This window comes from Symphalangus syndactylus, chromosome 15 (genome assembly GCF_028878055.3).
Source record: "Symphalangus syndactylus isolate Jambi chromosome 15, NHGRI_mSymSyn1-v2.1_pri, whole genome shotgun sequence".
NCBI lineage: Eukaryota > Metazoa > Chordata > Mammalia > Primates > Hylobatidae > Symphalangus > Symphalangus syndactylus.
In genome coordinates this window covers 17,571,880-17,595,644 of record NC_072437.2, presented here as the reverse complement: position 1 = coordinate 17,595,644, position 23,765 = coordinate 17,571,880, and the positions used below count along the sequence as shown (strand labels likewise).

The window sequence follows — 23,765 nt, the reverse complement described above, 5'->3', positions numbered from 1 at the left end:
GGCGCATTGCAGCCTTGATCTCCTGGGCTGAAATGATCCTTCTGCCTCAGCCTCCCAAGTCTTTGGGATTATAGATGTGAACTACTGCACCTGACTAAAAATGGTCTCTTTATTACATTTTTCTTTTCTTTTTTTTTTTTTAAAGAAAGATGGTCTCTTTTTCATTGGTATAATGAATACTACCCACTGGCCAAAGAAGAAAGAAATAAAAGCATGTGGATATATATGTGCATGTGGTGTGTGTGTGTGTGTGTGTGTGTGTGTGTACTGTCAAGAGACTAGTAATGTCACCTGATAGGTGTACTGCTGCTTTTCAGTTTAAAAACCCCATCTATAAACACCATCTCATTTGATGCCCATGGCAATTGTGTAGGATCCATAGAAATGGCATAATCAATACTGGGGCACAGAAAGAGGAGGAGAGGTCCCTATTAGTCATCAAGGGCAGTGAGAAGGAAAATAATGAGTCAAATAAAAACAAACTAGCCATGAAAGAAAACATTGATATCCTGGACTTCATTAAAGCTTAAACTTCTGCTCTGCAAAAGACACCACCAAGAGAATAAGACACATCACAGACTGGGAGAATATATTTGCAAAAGACATATCTGATAAAGGATTTTTATTCAAAATATGCAAAAAAAACCTCTTAAAACCCAACGATAAGCAAATGAATAACTCAATCAAAAATGGGCGAAAGATCTGAACAGAAACCTCTCCAAACAAGACACACAGATGGCAAATAACCAGAGGAAAAGATGCTCAACATCATATGTCATCAGGAAAATGCAAATTAAAACAAGATACCACTATATACCTATTAGAATGGCCAAAAGCCAGAACACTGACAATACCAAATGCTGGTGAGGATACAAAGCAATAGGAAGTCTCTTTCATTGCTGGTGAGAATGCAAAAATGGTTATAGCAACTTTGGAAGAGAGTTTGGTGATTTTTTTTTTTTTTTTTTTTTGAGACAGAGTTTCGCTCTTGTTGCCCAGGCTGGAGTGCAATGGCGTGATCTCAACTCACTGCAACCTCCACCTCCCGGGTTCAAGCGATTCTCCTGTCTCAGCCTCCTGAGTAGCTGGGATTACAGGTGCCCACCACTACGCCTGGCTAATTTTTGGTATTTTTAGTAGAGAGAGGGTTTCACCATGTTGGCCAGGATGGTCTCAATCTCCTGACCTCGTAATGCACCCTCCTTGGCCTCCCAAAGTTCTGGGATTACAGGCGAGAGCCACCACGCCCAGCCCAGCTCGGTGGTTTCTTACCAAACTAAATAAATGTACTCTTATTATACAATCCAGCAAACAAGGTTTTTGGTATTTACCTAAATGAGCCGAAAACTTATGGAACCCTAAGTTTATGTCCACAAAAACCCTGTGCATGGATATTTATAGTAACTTTATTTTAAAATTTTTTTTGTTTTCGTTTAAGTTCCAAGATACGTGTGCAGAATGTGCATGTTTGTTACATAGGTATACATGTGCCATGGTGGTTTGCTGCACCCATCAACCAGTCCCTAGGTTTTAAACCCCACATGCATTAGGTATTTGTCCTAACGCTATCCCTCCCCTAGTCTCCCACCCCCCGACAGGCCCTGGTGTGTATTGTTCCCCTCCCCGTGTCCATGTATTCTCATTGTTCAACTCCCACTTATGAGTGAGAACAGGCGGTGTTTGGTTTTCTGTTCCTGTGTTAGTTTGCTTAGAATGATGGTTTCCAGCTTCATCTGTGTTCCCTGAAAAGAACATTATCTCATTTTCCTTTTATGGCTGCATAGTATTCTATGGTGTATATGTGCCACATTTTCTTTATCCAGTCTATCACTGATGGACATTTGGGTTGGTTCCAAAGCGACTTTATTTGTAATTGCCAAAACTTCAAAGAAACCCTGATGCCTTTCAGTAGGTGAATGGATAAGTAAACTGTAGAACATCCAGGCAATGAATTATTATTCAGCACTAAAAAGAAATGATCAAGCCATGGAAAGACATGGAGGAATCTTAAACACATATTACTAGTCTGGAAAGGCTGCATTCTGTATGATTCCAACTATATGGCATTCTGGGAAATGCAAAACAATGGAGACAGTAGAAGGATCAGTGGTTTCCAGGAGGTGGGGTTGAGGGGGATGAAAAGGTAGAGCCCAGAGGACTTTGAGGGTGGTGTAACTACCCTATATGAGAGGATAATGGTGAGTGCATGTCATATATTTGTCTTAATGTACATTAAGAGTGAACCCTAATGTAAACTATAGACTTTGGGTGATAAGTGTCAAAGTAGGTTGATCAACTGTGACAAATGTACCGCTCTGGTGTGAGATACTGATAGTGGGGGAGGCTGGGGAGAGATGAGTGGCATATGGGGTGTATGAAAATTCTCTGTGTTTTCTGCTCAATTTTGCTGTGAGCCTAAAACTACTCTAAAAACGTGTTTTAAATAACTTCGCACATAATAAAAGTAAATAGCAGCAATATTCAAGATTTAACTTTTTAGTTAAGAGACTTTATTTGCAATAACAGGTTAGCTTCTGTTTCGGTTCTCCCAGAACAAAATTCCATAAGTCAATATTTTACTAATCCTTTCTCACAATGTTAATAGAAAACCCTGAGTGGAAATCAGAATTCAATCGTCAAGTCTGTGCAAGTTGAAACCCTGAATTGCGGGGTAGCTTAAGTGCTTTACACACATTGAAGATCAGCTGATCTAGTTACTAGTCTTGGATCTCTTCCCAGCACAGCAATAACGATGGCATTATCAGTGGCTCCAATATGGGATCGTCTTGTCATTCCAGACATATGAATCATTCTAGATATTGGAATAACAACACAGGGATTTCTCCCAAAAGAAAGAATTGCAGCATGCCTTAATACAGAGACAATAAAATCAGAAATACTCAGTTACACATGCATAGAAAACCTCAAGTTTATCTTGCAGTATCTCTTTAAGAAGCCCAGGATGAATAGGAGAGAGCAAGGAAATGTCACGCTCCTCTCACTTTAGAGAAGATGAATGTGATAAAAGGCTCATCTCATGAAAGCTGTCTATGTCACCTGTCCCAGAATGTGTTGATTCTAGTCTGAAACGCATGCCAAGTTATCTCAACCACTTAAAACCATCAACATTAGCAGATAGCCAGGAAACTGACTGAGGCCCAAATATAACCTCTCTTTTTTTAGCTTTCCTGGCACAATAGGAGCTGTAGGCTTGTAGATCATTTATAAAAACTTCGACTCCGTCAAACTTATTAATCATTTTATTTAAAATAGAGCTCATCTCTACAGACGTTCCTTATTTAGAGTGTAACCTTTTTCATTCTCTTGGTTTAATTATTTTGTAAGTGACAAGCTGGGCTAGATGTTTTCCTTCCTAGACATTTATTCTCTGGAAAATATTTCCTGCCTCTCTTTACCTAGATAATTCTTACTATTTCCTGCATCACATCTAGGCATCATCTGCATCAGGTCCACTTTAATTATCTGAGAATCTGCCTCTGCCTCCTACCCACTGGACTGTAAGGAACTTGAGGGTTGAGACCTTGTACCTGGTCTGATTACTGGCATAGAAAAAATGCTCATTAAATGTTTAAAGAGTAAATGAATGTACGAATGAACACTGGCAACAACTTCTTTTTATTTCTTCAACAGAATTTAGGTCACGCAAGTTTTAAAAATTCATGCAGATCAGTTTCTTTTTAAGTAGAGAGATGCTTAATACTCTTATACTCACTACTTTAGAAAGATTGAACTACTGTACACCAATCACTTTTTCTCACCAAGATTTTTCTTTGCTAAATTTAAAACATATAGAAAGTTATAAAACTAATACGATAAATACCAAACTTCCCACCACATAGAATTTTAACTTAATATTTTCTCCTATTTGCTTCCAGTTATTTTTTAAAGATACAGATACAAGTAGAGGTCCCTTCCAACAGATACACTGTGTCAATCATGCACTTACCACCTTTCAGCTCCAAATTCACCCTTTCTGCCTGCTCTATGCAAATGGATGTGGGCCCTTTCAATACTTTGCCAGCTGGAACAATGCTAAACTTTGTCAGTAGACTAGACAGAAGGAGGGGGTTTTGCCCCTTGGTTCAGGTGTGCTCCTGCAGACTGGCAGCTTCCCCAGTGTCCAGCTCCTTTAGAGCACATGGTTTCCCCAGGACCCAGCTCCTGCAGAGCTCATAACCTCTCTAGTTCTCAGCCTCTGCAAGGCATGGCAGCCAGCAGCACCCAGCAGCAGCAACTCACCTCCCTACCAGCATCCTTGAGTAGTTTTGTAGCTCAGCCCTTCCCTACAAACAGCTTTCCCAGAACCCTCTGGGGTAGATTTCTGACTAATGTGACTAGCACAGCACCACAGCGACTTCTCCACAATCCAGTGAGCCATGGCCACGCCCTCTCAACAGGCTCTGGATCTCAGCCCTTTTGAGGGGAGAGGCAACTTCTTTCTCAGCCTTAAGCATAGAGGCTGCTGCTTATATTTGTTATTTCTACATTTTTTAGGGTTCTTGTTTTACTAGTCAATGCCTCATTATTCCAATCCCTTGTTATACTTAATTCTTTTACATTCAACTTTCCCTGTTTAAATTACTGGCTGGTTTCTTTCTCCTGATTGGACCCAAGCAGAAATAAATACAAAGGGTCCTTTCAACAGGAATATAAAATTTATATTTTTCTTGTAAGGTATAAAATTAATCAGTATAGCTGCTGTAGCTTCTTCTACATCTAGAGGTATGATAGGAACTGATATGCCTGTACTCTCTGTCCTGCAAGTGCCAGAGGGGATGATTCTGATTGGGAAGAGCCACATGTAGAGACATGCTGGCGCCCTTGGAGATTCACACACTCCTGGTTCCTTTGAGCTTCAGGTCATGGTGACCAATGATTATGCCAAATGGGGTCCCTGGCAATGGGAGACACCCTCCACTCAAACACACACCCAGAAGTGTTGAACTTGTCACTTCCCTGTTGTGACCACCAGGCATACTCCTTCTGAATATCAGCTGTCAGCTTGGTCTTGTCCTCTGGTTGAAACTGCACACCTGACCTATAAAGGCCTTGTGACTCTCTGGTCTCTTTAAACTCAGACTCAGTCGCTAACATGGTGAGAAGGGTACAACAAGCCTAGGCTGGAAAATGGAATTTGGACAGCCTGGCCCCAGCAGCATCTTGGCTGTACACAAAACAGTGGACACAAGCCCTCTGAGGGAAATTTTATCTCCTATTCACCACCTGAGGCAAAGCTGTGGCTTCCTGGGGCCCTCACTTTACAGAGGTTCCCCTAAATGCATGGGCCTGGGTCACTGATGGTTTTTCCAAGCTGAACCCCAGTGGTGTCCCCTGAGCTGCTGTGACTACACAGATCCAAAAACAGATGTGAGCTGTCTGCCCAGAAGGCAGAATGCATGGCTGTTCTTGCAGGTCCGGCCAAGACTGCCCTTGATGCAACTTGCCCTATTTTTAGTCATTCTTGGGCGCTTGTCAACTGCTAAGTGTTTGGTCAGCCACTTGGAAAACTACAGATTCTAGATTAACAGCATCCCGTTTGCAGGTCACAAACTGTGGAAACAAATCGTGACTGCTGAGAGAAACATCTGGGTCACTCACATAGATGGAAATGGTCAGGGCCCCTTCTCTGATGAGACCGATTAGAGCCAAGCTGCCGGTGGAGCCTGCACTAAGCAGATGGCCACGTTGCTCTCTGGACCCATCGTCGTGCTGGATGTGGGAACGCACCCACCACTGTGGATGGCACAACGTGCAGGACTCCACGTTTATGATGCGGGGGCTCCCACTGGAGCTCCTGCCACAAGTTGACTTACTTGTCTCACGATGGGGCGGCCTCATGGCAGGGGATGCTGTCCCTGCTGTCCCCCGCAGCCTGACCTTTGGGCCCTTCATGGGACTATGGTGGTGCCTTGCTACTCTTGGCACCTTTTCAGGTTATGGTGTTATTGTTCCAGTTCCATTAACCAACTCTGGCCACATCATTGTGGCCCTTGAAGTTAATCTTTGCCATATTTTCAGCTCTGTGAACCATCAGCAAATATTTACTTGATGGCCCTTTCTCTCCCTACCACCCACAGGCATCTGATATTGGTGATCATTGGAGCAGCCTCCTAAAAACTTGATTTAAAAGATTTCTTACCCTATCTCCTTCATCTCTTCCTGGTCCACACTCCTTAGTCAGGTAGTTTGGTCATGTACGCGGCTCATTACTGACTGAAATGCCATTATAGGGCATACTAATAAAAGACACAAAGTTGACTTAAACAATTGGAAAAACATAATATGTTCTTGATAAGCGGACTTAATTCCTTAAGATGTAATTTCCCCCTTACTATATAAATTTAATGCAATTCCATTAAAAACGCTGATTTTGCCCTCTGGAGCTAGATTATAGGGTTTGTATTAAAAAAAAATTAATAGACTAGGCAAGGTGGCTCATGTTTATAATCCCAGCACTTTGGGAGGCCAAGGCAGGCGTATCACTTGAAGTCAGGAGTTCAAGATCAGCCTGGCCAACATGGTGAAACCCTGTCTCTACTGAAAATACAAAAATTAGCTGGGCATGGTGGTGCACGCCTATAACCCCAGATACTTGGGAGGCTGAGGCAGGAGAATCACTTGAGCCTGGGAGGCAGAGTCTGCAGTGAGCCAGGATCGTGCCACTGCACTGCATCCTAGACGACAGAGCGAGACTTTGTCTCAATAAATAAATGAATAAATAAGTAAAATTAATAAACAAGACTATCAAAGAAAATTCTGGAAAAAGCACAATGTGGGAGGCTAATCCCATCAGATATTTAAAACGTTATAAAACTTCTATATTCAAAGCTTCATGGCATTGATATGTTATAGAAAAACAGGCCAAAGTTCGCATTTGAATAGGACAACCGGAAACAGACATATATGGTTATGGAAGTTTCATAAATAGTGAAGGTATTATCTCAAGTTATGGGGAAGTTTTGAATTATTTAATAAATAATATTGAGCTATGTGGGAAAAAATACACAGGAATAAATTCCAAATTGATGAAATCTAAATGTAAATAATGTAACTGTGAGTACTAGAAGGCATGTGTTAATTTCTTTATGACTTGAGAATTAAGAAAGCTTTTTAAACCATGATTAAAAATCCAAAACCAATGTCTAAACGATGTACAAATTTTGGCTGAGCATGGTGGCTTACACCTGTAATCCCAACACTTTTGGAGGCCAAGGCAGGATAATCCACTGAGCCCAGAAGCTGGAGACCAGCCTGGGCAACATGGCGAGACCTTATCTCTACTAAAAATTATAAAATTAGCCAGGAGTGGTGGCATGCACCCATAGTCCCAGCTACTCAGGAGGCCGGCACAAGAGGATTGCTTGAGCCCAGGAGTTTGAGGTTGCAGTGAGCTATGATTACCCCACTGCACTCCAGTCTAGGCAATGGAGCAAGATTCTCTCTCAAAAACAGGTATAAATTTGACCACATAAAATTTAAATAATACTGTATGACAAAAAATTCTGTGCAAGCCTGGGCACAGTGGCTCACGCCTGTAATTGCAGCACTTTGGGAGGCCAAGGAGGGTGGATCACCTGAGGTCAGGAGTTTGAGACCAGCCTGGCCAACATGGTGAAACCCCGTCTCTACTCAAAATACAAAAATTAGGCAGGTGTGGTGGCATACACCTGCAATCCCAGCTACTCAGGAGTCTGAGACAGAAGAATGGCTTGAACCCGGGAGGTAGAGATTGCAGTGAGCCAAGATCGTGCCACCGCACTCCTGCCTGGGTGACAGAGTGAGATTCCATCTAAAAAAACAATTCAGATGCAAGATCACAAGATAAATTAACAAACTAGGAAAAGATATTTGCAATTTAAGTCTCTGATAAAGGGCTAGATCTCTGTTCAAGGTGAGATTTGGGTGGGGACACAGAGCCAAACCGTATCAGTCTCTGAAAATTTGTTTAAAAAATGTACATCGAGACCTTCCTGGCTAACACAGTGAAACCCCATCTCTACTAAAAATACAAAAAATTAGCCAGGCGTGCTGGTGGGCGCCAGTAGTCCCAGCTACTCGGGAGGCTGAGGCAGGAGAATGGCGTGAACCCGGGAGGCAAAGGTTGCAGAGAGCCGAGATCGCGCCACTGCACTCCAGCCTGGGCGACAGAACGAGACTCAGTCTCAAAAAAAAAAAAAGAAAAAATGTACAAATTAACTTACAGTAAACAATGTACAAAAATATAAAGTTCAAAGAAAAATAAAAATGGCCTTGAACATATGAAAAAATGCTCAATTGCATGCAGGTAAAATAAATGTAAGTCAAATTACATTGAGATTTCATTTTAATCTGTTTTTTTTCCCCCCAAGACGGAGTTTCACCCTTTCAGCCAGGCTGGAAGGCAGTGGTGTGATCTCGGCTCACTGCAACCTCTGCCTTCCAGTTTCAAGCGATTCTCTTGCGTCAGCCTCTCGAGTAACTGGGATTACAGGTGCCTGCCACCACGCCCAGCTAATTTTTGTATTTTTAGTAAAGATGGAGTTTCACTGTGTTGGTCAGGCTGGTCTTGAACTCCTGACCTCGTGATCTGCCAGCCTTGGCCTCCCAGAGTGCTGGGATTGCAGGTGTGAGCCACTGCGCCCAACTTTAATCTGTCATAGTAACAAAAATTGACAATAAGTTTTATCGACAAGACACTGGAGAAACAGACACTCTAAAACTGGTAGCAATGCAAAATGGAGAATAATTTGTCAATGTCTAGGAAAAATTATATGCATTTATACTTTGACCCAGCAATTCTATTTCCCAAAGGCACACTAGCAAAAATATAAAATGATTTATGCATCTAATTAGGGGACTGGTTACATAAACTATGACGCATTTTCCCAATGTAATGCCATGTAGCAGTAAAAGAGGCATGAGGAGGGCCACCACATGCTGCTGTGGAGTGAGTGGTGGATATATTGCTAAATGAAGAAAGTACACTGAAAATAGCATATATAGCATGCAACCAGCTGGGCACAGTGGCCACGCCTATAATCCTAGCACTTTGGGAGGCTGAGGCAGGTAGACCATTTGGGCTCAGAAATTGGAGACCAGCCTGGACAACATGGCAAAACCCCACCTCTACCAAAAATACAAAAATTAGCCACGTGTAGTGGCACACACCTGTGGTCCCAGCTACTTGGGAAGCTGAGGTGGGAGGATTGCTTGAGCCTGGGAGGTCGAGGCTGCAGTGAGCTGTGATCGTGCCACTGCACTCCAGCCTGGGTGATGGAGTGAGACCATGTCTCAATATAAATAAGTAAATAAAAAATATATAGTATGCAACCCAGTGTGCAAGCAAGCAAGGAGAATGCAAGTACGGCTTATATTTGTTAAAAGAAAGACTAGAAAGATAAAATTAAAGCTAACAAAAATAGCTGCTTTTATGGAGAGGGAGGAAGTAGAATGAACGGGACAGGAGTATAAGCAGGACTCTCTTGAGAGTCATTTGCTATATAGCTTTGATTTCAGAGACAATTCAAAAATAAAATAGAAGTTTAAAAACTAGGCTGGGTGCGGTGGCTCACGCCTGTAATCCCAGCACTTTGGGAGGCCAAGGCAGGTGGATCATGAGGTCAGGAGCTCGAGACCATCCTGGCTAGCATGGTGAAACGCCGTCTCTACTAAAAATACAAAAAATTAGCTGGGTGTGGTGGCGGGCACCTGTAGTCCCAGCTACTTGGGAGGCTGAGGCAGGAGAATAGCGTGCACCCAGGAGGCAGAGCTTGCAATGAGCTGAGATCGCGCCACTGCACTCCAGCCTGGGTGACAGAGTGAGACTCCATCTCAAAAAAAAAAAAAAAAAAAGTTTAAAAACTAAAAATTAAATTCAAACAACAGTAAATGAGTCAATGTGTATGACATACAGACAAAAGAGTTGTTTCAAGTGATTTTAGAAAATAATATTTTGACTATGTGTGCTTATAGAGATATATTCTAAGGGCAAATAGAAGTGCAGGTAAATGTTAGAGTTGACTGGGTAGTCTAATTTTAAGTAGGTATACTGTATTACTAGTATTTTGAAATTTTTACATAGTGTAGGATAATAAAAATAGATAATTAGGCTGATGTTATTAATAACCAAAATTTTCAGTATGACAAAAGAGAAACAAGTATAAAGTCATAGCCAAAAGTGCACAATTTGGGCATTAATAAGAAAAATATATTCATTCAATTAAATGAACACATTGAACATATGAGAGAAAGAGAGCTCCAGCTAATTGGACACCATTGCAAATACCAGGACAGCAATTCCTTACTCTGAAAATTTACAATTAAAAGAGATGAATTAAGCACTCATCTTGTCTTTCAGGATAATTAAATAGCTCTAATTGGAGAGAGAAAATTATTATTTACTGAGGAATTCCAGTTAATAAATGAATAAGGAATGACAGAATCAGAAAACCATCACTTTGCCACCCCTAGTGAAACAATTGAGTCACACAGCAATCACCAGAGGATAACATTACTTCGTGATTAGTTGGTGGGGAAGGAGAATGGAGGGGTCTGGCTGTCACTACTTGAATTCTTTGATCAATCTCAGCATCACTAAAAATGGAAACTGATCATTTAGTGCCTCCTGACGTAATGTGATATGAAGCACACAGCACCAACTGTAACGTATTCTTGCCAAAAAAAAAAAAAAAAAAAAAAAAATGTTAAGCCTGAATCTAACTAAGCCTCTAGGGAAACACAAGAGATAAAGAAGGAAGTTAAAACCACAAGGAAGCAAAAAAGAAATAAAAATATGGGACATTCTATAGGACAGCTTGTCTGGCTTCTTAAATAAGCCAACATCAGAAAGCAAGGGAGAGAGAGAGGAATCAATTTGATTAAAAGAGACTTAGAAATTACAATATGCAAATGAAATGAATGGACTTTGATTTGATCTGAATTTGAATAAACAGTCTGTACAAGTATTTTTTTTTTTTAAGATGGAGTTTCACTCTCATTGCACAGGCTGGAGTGCAATGGTGCCATCTTGGCTCACTGAAACCTCTGCCTCCCAGGTTCAAGCGAATCTCCTGCATCAGCCTCCCAAGTAGCTGGGATTACAGGCATATGCCACCATGCCTGGATTACAGGCATGAGCCACTGTGCCCGACCCTGTACAAGTATTTTTGAGACAACTGGAAGAATCTAATCATGGTCTGATTATAAAATGTCTCTGAAGAATTATTGCTAATTTTATTAGGTGTGATAACATTGGGATTAAGGAAGATAATGCTGTTATACTTTAGGGGCTAAAGTATGCAGTAGAGAAAGGACATGTTGTCTAGGATTTTCTTTAAAATACTTTTAACAAAGAAAAAGAAAATAGACATGGGTTGGTAAGTATGGAAAACTCTTGAGAACTGTTGAATCTGGGGAGTGGTGTGCAAGAGTCCATGTGCTATTCCCTGCAATCTTGTGCATGTTTAAAATTTGTATAATAAAATAAAGCCTTTTACATAACAGATTAAATAATAAACCAAAAGAGAAATTATAAACTAGTGATTTATCAGCTGAAAAGCTGAAAATCTTCTGGAATGAAAATAAGAAACTTACTAAAGCAAAAGATTTGGAGTGATGTTGAATGCCTTGTCTGTCATCACTGGAAGCTAGGAAACAGTTGGACTGCATATATTAACTAGTGCTAGAAAAAGATTACAAGCTAAGGTTTCCATACCCAGCCAAAGTATCCTTCATCCAGGTAGCAACAGAAACATACACGTGGATGTACACGGTTTCAGAGAGTATAGCTCTCATATTCTATGTGATGAATATGCTGGAGAAATCTATTTACAGTAAACCACAAATGAATTAAAAGATTGACTTAAAGATGAAGAAACACTAAGCAAAGAAATACTTTATAGCTATGACCCTTGTGATAGACAGTTAAATCTAAATGGTTGATTATTGATTGTTTAGGTTTCTAGAACTCTGTATAAATGCTAAATAAAGATCCTTGTAACAGAAAAGGCATTCTGCAGAGGAAAACCTGACAATAGCCTGAAAGTAAAATATTCAATTATTTATTGTTATGGACTCAATGTGCACTTCCCCCTCCAAATTTATGTGTTGAAATCTCTCATGAGGATGGTATAATGAGGCGGGAAATTTAGGAAGTGATTAGGTCATGAGGGTGAAGTCCTCATGAATGGGATTAATGGCCTTAGTGGGGAGATCCCAGACAGCTCTCCTGCCCTGTTTCCACCATGTGAGGATACAACGGGAAGACCACAGTTTGCAACCCAGGAGAGGGCCCTCACCAGACCCCCAACCATGCTGGCACCCTGATCTTGGGCTTCCAGCCCCCAGAACTGTGAGAAGTAAATGTCTATTGTTTACAAACCACCCAGTCTGTGGTATTTTGTTAAAGCAGCCTGAACTGATTAAGACACTTATCCATCCCTGATAGTTAGGGAAAGGCTGGGACTCATAGGAAGCAGAGCTTTCTCGAGATCGTATCTGACAAGAGGAAAGTAGGTGAGGTAAAGGTAAGAAAGGATGAAAGTCATGTCAGGAAGTTAGTGCTGCCTTCACACTCCAAAAACAGGGTCCCCTGCTCTGCACACACATCTTCAAAAGCCTGGCTTTTTTTCCATCCAAAGGCCACCTTCCAAGCAAGGAATGCATGGTGTGTGCGAGAGGGGTGAGGGGAGGCAGGAAGTAAGGGGCCACCCACCTTCTTCTGGACCCTACTCTGTGCTCCTGGGATTCTAGAATACCCAGTCCAAAAAGTCCTGAGCCAACTCTAAGCCACGTCTGGGAAGAGGCACAACTCCTGAACATGCCTCTTTTCGGATCTGTTCTCCAAGGAACCCAGTGGTAGGCAAGAGACAGCTGTGTGTGTGTGTGTGTGTGTGTGTGTGTGTGTGTGTGTGTGTGTGTGTGTGTGTGTGAAGGTTGATGGCATGTGTGTGTGTACTGGTGTGTCCACACCTGGGACCCCTCTTCTTGCTGTGGAAACAGAGCCAGGTTGGAGATAAAGTTGGGAGGGCTGCAGGCCAGAGTCCTAGACCAAGAGTGGCTCTGTGTTCACTGTCACTTTCCAGAACAGGCCTCCGGGAGCTCTGAGGATGCTAAACTCAAGCCTGGGTTTTCAGTGCATTCCGAAGATGATTTTGACAAGGTACAAGAACAGAGCATATATGACAGCTAATTAGTTTGATTTATAAATTTTACATATTTAGATAAATGGTACCTGGTTCTCCCTTTATATTCTTGCCCCAGCCCCGCTAAATGTTGGGGCAGCATTTTATATGGCAAGGATGAGTCATGAATTCAGAGCAGAAAGAGATCTCAGTGGGCTGGGTGAGCTATGAAGGAAGGCTTCGTGAGAAATCACTGCAAACTATGGCATTTTAGGGTAGAAAGAGACTGTTGAGATTAAGCTAACTAAAAAGTCAGGTGTCTTTTATTTGGGTTTGGATATAGCACAGCTGAAATCAAGGATCTAGTACAATCCTCTTACTTTGCAAAAGAAAGCCCAGGAAGCTCTGGCTGATAGTAACAGAGCTGGGCCTGACCCCAGGCCTCTTGGTTGCCATCTCAGGGTCCTGCCACTTCCCCATGTGCTTCTGCTGACCTGAGAGGAGCAACAGCTCTGGAAAAGCAGGAGTGTGTTCAAGGACAGGAAAAGAGCCTGGAGCTCCTGAAACTTTTCAGATGGGAAGCGAGTGATTGGCTCTTCTCTACATCTGGAAGCGCGGCCTGAAGTAACTGCCTTTGAAATCTCACCCCGATCTTTAAAGGTGATGTGAATTGTACATTCTGTTCTCTAGTGAGGCTTTGGAATTAGACCAAGGGTGGAACTGAGATGCTGCCCCTTAATTGGTAAATTTGGGAAAGTTATTTGACCTTTGAGCCTCAGTCTCCATGTCTATAAAATGGGAGTAATAATAGCAGGGCTGCTGTAAGGATTAGATGACATCATGTGTATCAAGAGTTCTTTGGTGGCAGCTCACACCTGTAATCCCCGGGCTTTGGGAGGCCAAGGAAGGGGGATCCCTTGAGCCTAGGAGTTCAATACCAGCCTGGGCAACATAGGAAGACTCTGTCCCTACAAAAATAAAAAATTGGCCAGGTGTGGTGACATGCACCTGCAGTCCCAGCTACTTAGTAGGCTGAGGTGGAAGAATCATTTGAACCCTAGAGTTTGAGGCTGCAGTGAGCTATGACTGCACCACTGTACTCCAGCCTGGGCAACAGAGTAAGACCCTGTCTGGAAAAAGAAAAAAAAAAGAGTGCCTTGTGCTCAACACAAGTGGGCTGATGAGCCTCCCAGCTGTGTGGGCGGTCAGCTATCCCTAATGAATGGTCACTCTCGGTATGGTTACTTAGCTTTGCTATGTACATCAAGATGGTATTATTTAGTGCTTAGAATGGATGTTGCAACTTATCTTCTCCCTTTGGAAAATGATATGCCAGCAGCAGCTGAGTTTTGAAGAATTGATGACATGTTAACTTAGAATGGACACAGGGTAATGCTGAGGCCTGGTAAATTTCCTGTGCAGCAGCTCATAATCAGTGCAGATTCTTGGATCAAGGGGAAGCTTCCCTTTCCAGAGTTCCAGTCTATTTCTGTCAGCAAGGAGAGGTGATATGGCTTATTTTGTAATAATTCTTGCAATCCTATGATGATATGCATGATCTAAATAGACCAATGAGCCAGTCGCAGTGGCTCACGCCTGTAATCGCAGCACTTTTGGAGGCCAAGGCAGGTGGATTGCTTGAGCCCAGGAGTTCAAGAACAGCCTGGGCAACATGGCAAGACATTGTCTCTACAAAAATCAAAATTAGCTGGGCATGGTGGTGTGCACCTGTAGTCCCAGCTACTTGGGAGGCTGAAGTGGGAGGATCACTTGAGCCCGGAAGGTGGAGGCTGCAGTGAGCTGAGATTGCGCCACTGTACTCCAGCCTGGGTGACAGGGTGAGACCTGTCATCGTATCATGCTTTTATACATATTTAGGGGAAACATTTAAGTTGCTAGAAAAGTCATGGATATGTTCATATGGTGCACAAAAGGAACCAGGAATACATATTTGACAGTGTTTTAGTAAAACCAGTAATAATCTTAAATATGAAATGTATATGAGTCTCAAAATGAAATTAGAAAAAATGGCTTTGGTGGTATGCTCTCCCTGCGGGGAACTGTGAATTCTAGGAAGAAACTGAATGTTAAATTGTGTAGCTCTATCGCTAGGTTGCTGCAAAGTAACCGAATTGCTCTCCTATGTTTCACCCCCTTTGGATTTTAAGATGGGACTGGGACTGGCCCACCAATAAGGTAAAGATGAACACACACACACACACACACACACACACACACACACACAGAGACAATACTTACATACAGTTAGCCCATAAACCAATACTTCTGACCCTCTCTCCACTCTAACCATCAAGTCAAATTGGGAGAGTTGGTTGGATGATGAGACCAAAGTACCTCTCACTTCGAAAATGATGTGATTCTTTGGCAAGTCAGTGACTTGCCTGTCTTCATGTCAGAACATTAATTCTAGGATTTTACTAGGATTCTTCCAAGTATAAGATAAAGAATAGGGTCTTCAGTCCCAGGCTCCCCCACCCCTACATGTACTTGGTGGCCTTGGTTTTCTGATCATCCCTGAGACTGCTTTGGTTTCAAGATGCCACTGATAAATTGGTAATAAGAACCAAATTCTGCCTTGTCTGACTCAAAAGCTGTGTTAATTTCATTGCACTAGTATTACAGGTTTTCCAAATCTTTCCTTTGAGTATTTTATCTACGATATATTACTCATATTTTAAATGTTCTATTAAAATACTATGGTATCTGGTACAAGAGAGTAAGTACTCTTTATCATCTTGGATAAAAAGGATAAATAATTATTGGGGAAATAATTAAAGAGAGAATTTTGCACCTATCAATTTACTCAGAGGTTATCTGCCCCTGTTTATGTTTCTTTTTTTTTTTTTTTTTTTTTTTACAAAAGAGAGGGAGATAGTAATAGCTTCCACCCCTTGAAGACTCTGAGTTGGCCTAACAGAATATTTTAAACAACCTTTTATTTCAAAGTTGACTTTTCGATATTGATATAAGTCTCAGTGTTTTCAAAATATTTTAAAAGTTGAGATTCTTATTTAAAGGTATATTGAGATCCTTTTGTGGTTCATACATGTGATGATTGGGTTTTCACACTCACATGTGAGATGTGCCTCCCTCCAACCCTGTTATGATGTCAGCACATTACCCATCTGACATGAAGGAGAAAAAAAAGGAAAAAAAATTCAACATTATGCAATCAAGTCATGTCCTGTCAATGGGCAAGCAAAATTTGTTTCCATGTGCTGGTCAGCTCTGCTAACCTCTCTGCTCAGTTGACCAGTCGCCTTTCAGAGCTTTGCCATTGTGTTTGCTCATCCTGTTCCAAAATATCCAAGTGTTTATGTACCAGATGTCTGGGCACAGTGATGACTGTATCATCCACATTTAGACTGAGACACTGGTCTATAATATATTCTTTTCAGCACCATTAATTTGGGATGCAGTTAACATTTCAGTTCTATTTGTAAGGATCCATTATTTATGTTGGTTGTTGATGGAACAGAACATTCTTTGAGCTCCATCGATTTCTGCCACTATTTGGTGTTTTTCAAAGTGCTCTGAGGAGCTCTGTTGCTTCAGTGAAGAAAGAAGAGAGGGTAGAGAGCCAAGTCACCAGGGTCCCATGCCACTTTCCCTTTACCAAGAGCAGTTCTTCTACTCATGTGCCTGGAGAATATCTTGAGAGGTTCATTTCTAGGATTTTTCTTCTTTTCCATGTAATTTCCTCTTTTCCTTCCACCACTCAAGGAAGTATTCAGCTTAATTTTACTCCTTCCATAGAAATGTGTTTTAGGGCTAAAAAGCAAATCCACCTGTAAAACTGTCTGAATTTTGTTTCAAAAGATTACGTCCATGGGAGAGCATAAGAGGCTGGTGGTGGAGGCTGATAGCAGAGAAGGATTTTCTAATAGAGGCAGAATGTCCAGAAGATGCAGAAGGGAGCATGAGGATTCCCCTCTGATTAAAAAGAATGCTTTTTAATCAAACCTTGTGGTTTGGCTAAAAAGAACAGTCTTTTCTTGGGGCATTTCTTTTGTCAGCTATTTGCATGGTGTTTCCAGATTCTGAGATTCCCCAGTCCAGAATATATAAGTGAAAAAGTTAAATAGGAAACTAACCTCCATATCCTTTTTTGAATCCTAAAGTATCTAGCTAATTTTCCATATTTTCTCCACCTTTCAGTCTTCTGATATTTATTTTATGTGTTTTGTCCAGGGTTTTTAGCTGCAGCTGAAGGAAGAGATATGGTAGAATGTGTTTACTACTACTTGTGTGGAACACACACACCCTTGGGTTTTTGACCTGAACAACTGGAAGGATGGATTTACCATCAACCGAGATGGGAAAGACTACGAGTAGAACAGGTTTGCTCACGAAGATCGACACTCCGGTTTGATTATGTTAAGTTTGAAATATCTACTATTCAAACGAGGGGGGATATTGAGTAGGGCAATCACACGTGTCTAGATTTTAGGAGAGAATTTTGGGGATGGGGATGTAAATTTGGTTGTAATCCAGTAGATAGAATGCCTTCCAAATCATGGTATTGAATGAGGTCACCAAAGGTGGAGAAAGAAAAAGAAAAAAACCCAGCACATGCAACTGAGATGTAGGAGCCGATGACGGAGGTCTGTGGTATCCTGGAAGCCAACTGAATAAAAATATTTCAAGAAAAAAGCAGCAGTCACCTGTGTCAAATACTGCTAATCAAAAATAGTATTTTGGAATTAGATCTAGCATTGAATTTCACAACGTAGAGTCTACTGGAGACTTTGATAAGGAAAGTGTAAGTGGAATGGTAGGAGAAAGAAAGATTGGTGTGGATTTATGGGACAACAGGAATAGAGGAATTGGACTGTGAGTACAGATAATTCTTTTGAGGACTTTTGTTGCAAAGAGGAGAAAATAAATGGGGAAGTTGTTGGCAGGGGAAGAAGGGTTAACGGACGATTTTAATTTTATTTATTTATTTTTTAGTTGAAGGAAATAACAGCATGTATGCTCTTGGAAATGATCTGGTAGAGGGTGAAAAAATGCTAATGTAGCAGAGAGAGAGGAGAAATGTTGAAGTGATTCCACGAGTGTATGAGTGCTCTGGTTTGAATGTTTGTGTTCCTTCAAAATTCATGTTGAAATGTAATCCCCAGTGCAAGAGTATTAAGCGGTGGGGCCTTTAGGAAGCTACTAGGTGAATGGGATTAGTACCCTGAAAAAATAAAATGGCTTGAGGGAGCCTTTTTGGCTCTTTCTACTCTTCCACCATGTGAGCACACAGCAAGAAGCTGCGAGTGAGGAACAGGCCCTCACCAGACACTGAATCTGCTGGTGCCTAGATCTTGGATTTCCCAGCCTCCAGATCTGTAAGAAATAAATTCTTGTTCTTTAGTAATTATCCAGTCTAAGGCAGTTTGTTATAGCAGCCCTAGTGAACTAAGACAATGAGAAAGAATGAGATTTGGCACGCAAATGGAGGCATTGACTTGAGATGGTTTTGTTCATCTGTGGTAATAGGTGAAGAGGCAAGTTATGTAGGTGGAGATGTGATGAAGAGAGTCTGTGAAGTCTCTTCTCAGTGAAGTATGAAGCAAGATCATCTGCTTTTGAGTGTGGGTAGAAGGTGTTCAAAGTTTGAGAAGAGAAGCAAAGGTATAAAATAGCTAAGAAGGCCAAGTTCTGTGGCTCGTTCCTGTAATCCCAGCACTTTGGGAGGCCGAGGCGGACAGGATCATTTGAGGTCAGGAGTTCGAAACCAGCCTGGCCAACATGGCAAAACCCTGTCTCTACTAAAAATACAAAAAAAAAAAAAAAAAAAAAAAAAAAAAAAATTAGCTGGGCATGGTGGCAGGCACCTGTAGTCCCAACTACTCGGGAGGCTAAAGCAGGAGAATCACTTGAGCCTGGGAGGCAGACGTTGCAGGGAGCTGAGATCATGCCATTGTACTCCAGCCTGGGCAACAGAGCAAGACTCTGTCTCAAAATAAATAAATAAATAAAATAGTTAAGAGGGTTGGGGAGAGAACGGACTATGGGAATGTACTAAGGCCCACCAGAGTTTTGTCACAAATGTAAAGTGATTCCAATTAGAGTGGCTGTGTGTATGTGGGGTAACCTGGTGGCAGAATGCCATAAATCCAGCTTGAGTCTCTCACTGCTTTCAGTTGTCCCCTTCCCTCACTCATATCACCTCTCATCATCCCATTGTTCTGAACAAGCTACAGAAAACAAAGCATGGCAACAAATTTGAGACAGCAGTTCCAAACATGGAACTGCGCTCTGCAGTGACATGGAGTATTTTTAAGCTGTGAACATAGCGGCATCTGTTGGACACTGTATGAATTATTAGCTCAAGGGAGTTCACAGTTTTATTATTGCATGGTGCTACATTCCTTTCCATTACGTACTTTCTTTGTCGAGCTGAGTTTTCAGCCGTTGCTGAAATAAAAGCAAGTATTGCACAAGAATCAGTGTGGTGTTCCATCCAATTCCAAAGTTTGAGTTGTGTCATGCCCAACAGGCACACACACCTCACTCAGTAATCGTGGTTAAGAATGAAATAGGCCAGGTGCAGTGGCTCACGCCTGTAATCCCAACACTTTGGGAGGCCGAGGCAGGCAGATCACGAGGTCAACCGATTGCGACCATCCTGGCCAACATGGTGAAACCCTGTTTCTACAAAAAATACAAAAATTAGCTGGATGTGGTGGCATGTGCCTGTAGTCCCAGCTACTTGGGAGGCTGAGGCAGGGGAATCACTTGAACCTGGAAGGCGGAGGTTGCAGTGAGCAGAGATCAAGCCACTACACTCCAGCCTGGCGACAGAGCGAAACTCAGTCTCAGAAAAAAAAGAAAACAAAAAGAAAAAGAAATAAAAATATTTTTATTTCAATTTATATGTACTATTCTTTAAGCAACAACTAAGTTGTTAAGATATGAGTAAGGCCGGGCACAGTGGCTCATGTCTGTAAACCCAGCACTTTGGGAAGCCGAGGTGGTTGGTTTGTCTGAGGTCAAGAGTTTGAGACCAGTCGAGCCAACATGGTGAAACCTCATGTCTACCAAAAATACAAAAAATTAGCCAGGCATGGTGGCGGGTGCCTGTAATCCCAGCTACTCGGGAGGCTGAGGCAGGGGAATTGCTTGAACCAGGGAGGTGGAGGTTGCAGTGAACCGAGATCACGCCACTGCACTCCAACCTGGGCGACAGAGCAAGACTCAAAAAAAAAAAAAAAAGATATGAGTAATAATTAAGTTGTTTAGACCTAAGCTACTTTTAGTGCTATTGTTAGCAATTTATTTTGACCTAGAGGTGCAGTGGAAAAATTAGAGATGCTAAGGGCACCTAATTAACTGAGAAAATGTGGGGGAACCTCTGACTTAAAAATGAATTCCTGCTGCTTTCTCTATTTCTTCCATGTGCTAGGTCAAGGCCTCATAAAGTGCAGTTGTATGCAGTAGAACTAAGAAATTCTCATGCCAAAGTCTAAATCTTGCAGGGAAATCGCTTATGACAAACGCTGTCTCCACCCTACTCCACCACGTTCCCTCATTACCTTAAAACTTGAGCCTAAATATCTCTCCCTAGTTTTAATGGCATATGGCTACACCATGACCATCTGTTATAATATGGGAATTTAAAGCCAAGAGCAAACATGTGCCTTTTAGCTCCCCTAGGGACTTACATCTCTAAAAGAAGCCAGAACATGTGGGTCACCAGAAGACTTGGCTTGGACGTTTATCATTTTGTCAACATCTACTTCAAATAGGTAATTCTTGATAGATGACTTAGGCCAAATAATTGTGGCCTCAGGACTGCTTTCTTTTTGCCAACAGAGATACCAGTAATATACGCGTGTGTGTTGGGGAAATGAGATGCCACCAGATGGTGTTTGTTCATATGTCTATGTGTCTATGTGTGTTATGGGCCTTTCAAGAGACTATCTCTCTTCCCTGACCTGACACTGTGAATTTTGCACGTCAAGACTGTGCTTTGCAGCAAAAGAAACTCTCAACAGAGTAAACAAACAATCTACAGAAAGAGAAAATATTTGCAAATCATGCATCCAACAGAGGATTAATATCCAGAATTTATAAGGAACCTAAATAAACCCAGAAGAAAAAGCAACTCCATTAAAAAGTGGGCAAAGGACATGAACAGACACTTTTCAAAAGGAGACAGACAAGCAGCCAACAAACATAAGAAAAAATACTCAACATCAGTAATCGTCAGAGAAATGCACAATGAGATACTACTATCTCACACCAGTCAGAATGGCTATTATCAAAAAGTCAAAAAATAATAGATGTTGGTGAGGTTGTAGAGAAAAAGCAACACTTATACACTGTTAGTGGGGATGCAAATTAGTTCAGCCACTATGAAAAGCAGTTTGAAGAGCTCTCAAAGAACCAAAAATAGAACAACCATTTGACCCAGCAATCCCGTTACTGGGTATATACCCAATGGAAAAATAAATCATTCTTCCAAAAAGACATGTACTCGTATGTTCATCACAGCACTATTCACAGTAGCAGAAATGGAATCAACATAGGTGTCCATTAACAGTGGATTGGATAAAGAAAAATGTGGTACATACACACCATGGAATACTGTGCAGCCATAAAAAAGAACAAAATCATGTCCTTTGTTGTAACATAGATGCAGATGGAAGCAGTTATCCTAAATGAACCAATGGAGAAACAGGCAACCAAATATCACATGTTCTTCTTGGTAAGTGGGAGCTAAATCTTGGGTTCACTTGGACCTGAAGATGGGAACAATAGACACTGGGGACCCCAAAAGAAAGAAGGGAGGGAGGGAGGGATGGAGGAAGGGCTGAAAAACTTCCTATCGGGTACTATGTTCACTATCTGGGTGATGGGAGCAATAGAAGCCCAAATTTCAGCACCATGCAATATACTCTTGTAAAAAACCTGCACGTATACCCCGAGTCTAAAATAAAAATGGAAATTAAAAAATAGATTGTGCTGGCCATGCATGGTGGCTCACACCTGTAATCCCAATGCTTTGAGAGGCTGAGGCGGGTGGATCACGAAGTCAAGAGATTGAGACCATCCTGGCCAACACGGTGAAATCCCATCTCTACTAAAAATATAAAAATTAGCTGGGCATGGTGGTGTGTGCCTGTAGTCCCAGCTACTCAGGAGGCTGAGGCAGGAGAATTGCTTGAACCTGGGAAGCAGAGGTTGCAGTGAGCCCGAGATCATGCCACTGCACTCCAGCCTGGTGACAGATCGGGACTCTATCTCAAAAAAAAATAAAAATAAAAATAAATAAATAAATAAATAAGTATGCTTTGTTAATCCAGGTGTGGTGTCACGCACCTATAATCCCAGTTACTTGGCTTGAGCCCAGGAGTTCAAGACCAGCCTGGGTAACACAGTGAGACCTAGTCTCAAAAACGATAGTTTAAAAAATAATAAATGCTTTAGGTAACAGATACCCTAATTACCCTGATTTGATCATTACACATTGTATGCTTGTATCATAATATCACATCAACCCCATAAATATGTACAGCCAATATGTACTCATAATAATTAAAATTTAAAAAAAAATTTTAAGACTGTGCTTTGTTAATTTTTGTTACATTCAGTACCCAGGACAAGGCGTGGTATATGGCATGCTTACAATATGGAAAATAATTGATATTTGTTGCTTACAATATGGAAAATAATTGATATTTGTTGCTTACAATATGGAAAATAATTGATATTTGTTGCTTACAATATGGAAAATAATTGATGTTATCTGCATAAGCAGATAAACTATAAAAGCTGAAAAAGCTTGAGCTTCAGGGCCTCAGAGATTTGTAAAAGTAAGACAGGTTTTCTGCAATTAGTTAAAAATGTTATTTCCACTTTGACTTACCCTCCATCACATCTGACTTCAAGTCAGTGAGATTGGATAGGTTACCAATATTTTGGGGACTGGATTTAGGGGAAGTTGAGTTAGGATGCATTTAGACTGGGTTATATATTTTTGTGATTGACATTCACTTTGATATATATTTCTGTCAAAGTGTAGGAATAACTTCCAGGAATCCTTCTGCCCACTTTAAAGGACATATCCTAGGTGGTGAAATAAGGGTGCAAAGTCAGGGGCTACATCCCAACACGAAAGCCTCCTACAGTGTCCAGGACCAAAGGATTGTGCAAAGAGAGGAGAAACAGGACTTGAAATGTACAGTATGAGAAACTGGTAGGCAGAAAAAGGCTTCTTTTCATCAGGTGTGTACAATTATAAGCAGGTAAATCTTTCTGTACAGCATCTAGTCAAAAAGGATGTTCCTTTCTGTCAAGAATATACTCAAAAGAGCAGAGCATGAACTATCCATTTACTAGTCTTTCTTTTTTGATGGGAATTGCATGACATAAGGTTCACCAGAGTTTTTGTGTTTGCGCAGTATAAACCCATACCAATATCACAAACAGCAAGGACATCTGTATGTGAAGTCACACATTTTATGCATCCCAACCTATTGGTTTGCACCTTACCGTATCTGATGTATCCCTTTCTGATGAAGTCTGGTGGTTCCTGATGAAATGGTATGCAAAATTGCCAGAATCAGTAAAAGTGCCTGAACTTTCTAAATTGCTAATGATAAATAACAAATTTCAATCTATCACTGG

General features: G+C 41.3%; 1 non-coding gene across 1 annotated transcript; it reads left to right on the top strand.

The window, feature by feature from the left end:
* The first annotated feature begins 16,169 nt into the window (after positions 1-16,169).
* Positions 16,170-16,273, top strand: LOC129464270 (small nucleolar RNA U13). Its single transcript, XR_008651509.1, has one exon. It is a non-coding gene; the product is annotated as a small nucleolar RNA U13 (small nucleolar RNA).
* The last annotated feature ends 7,492 nt before the right edge of the window (positions 16,274-23,765 follow it).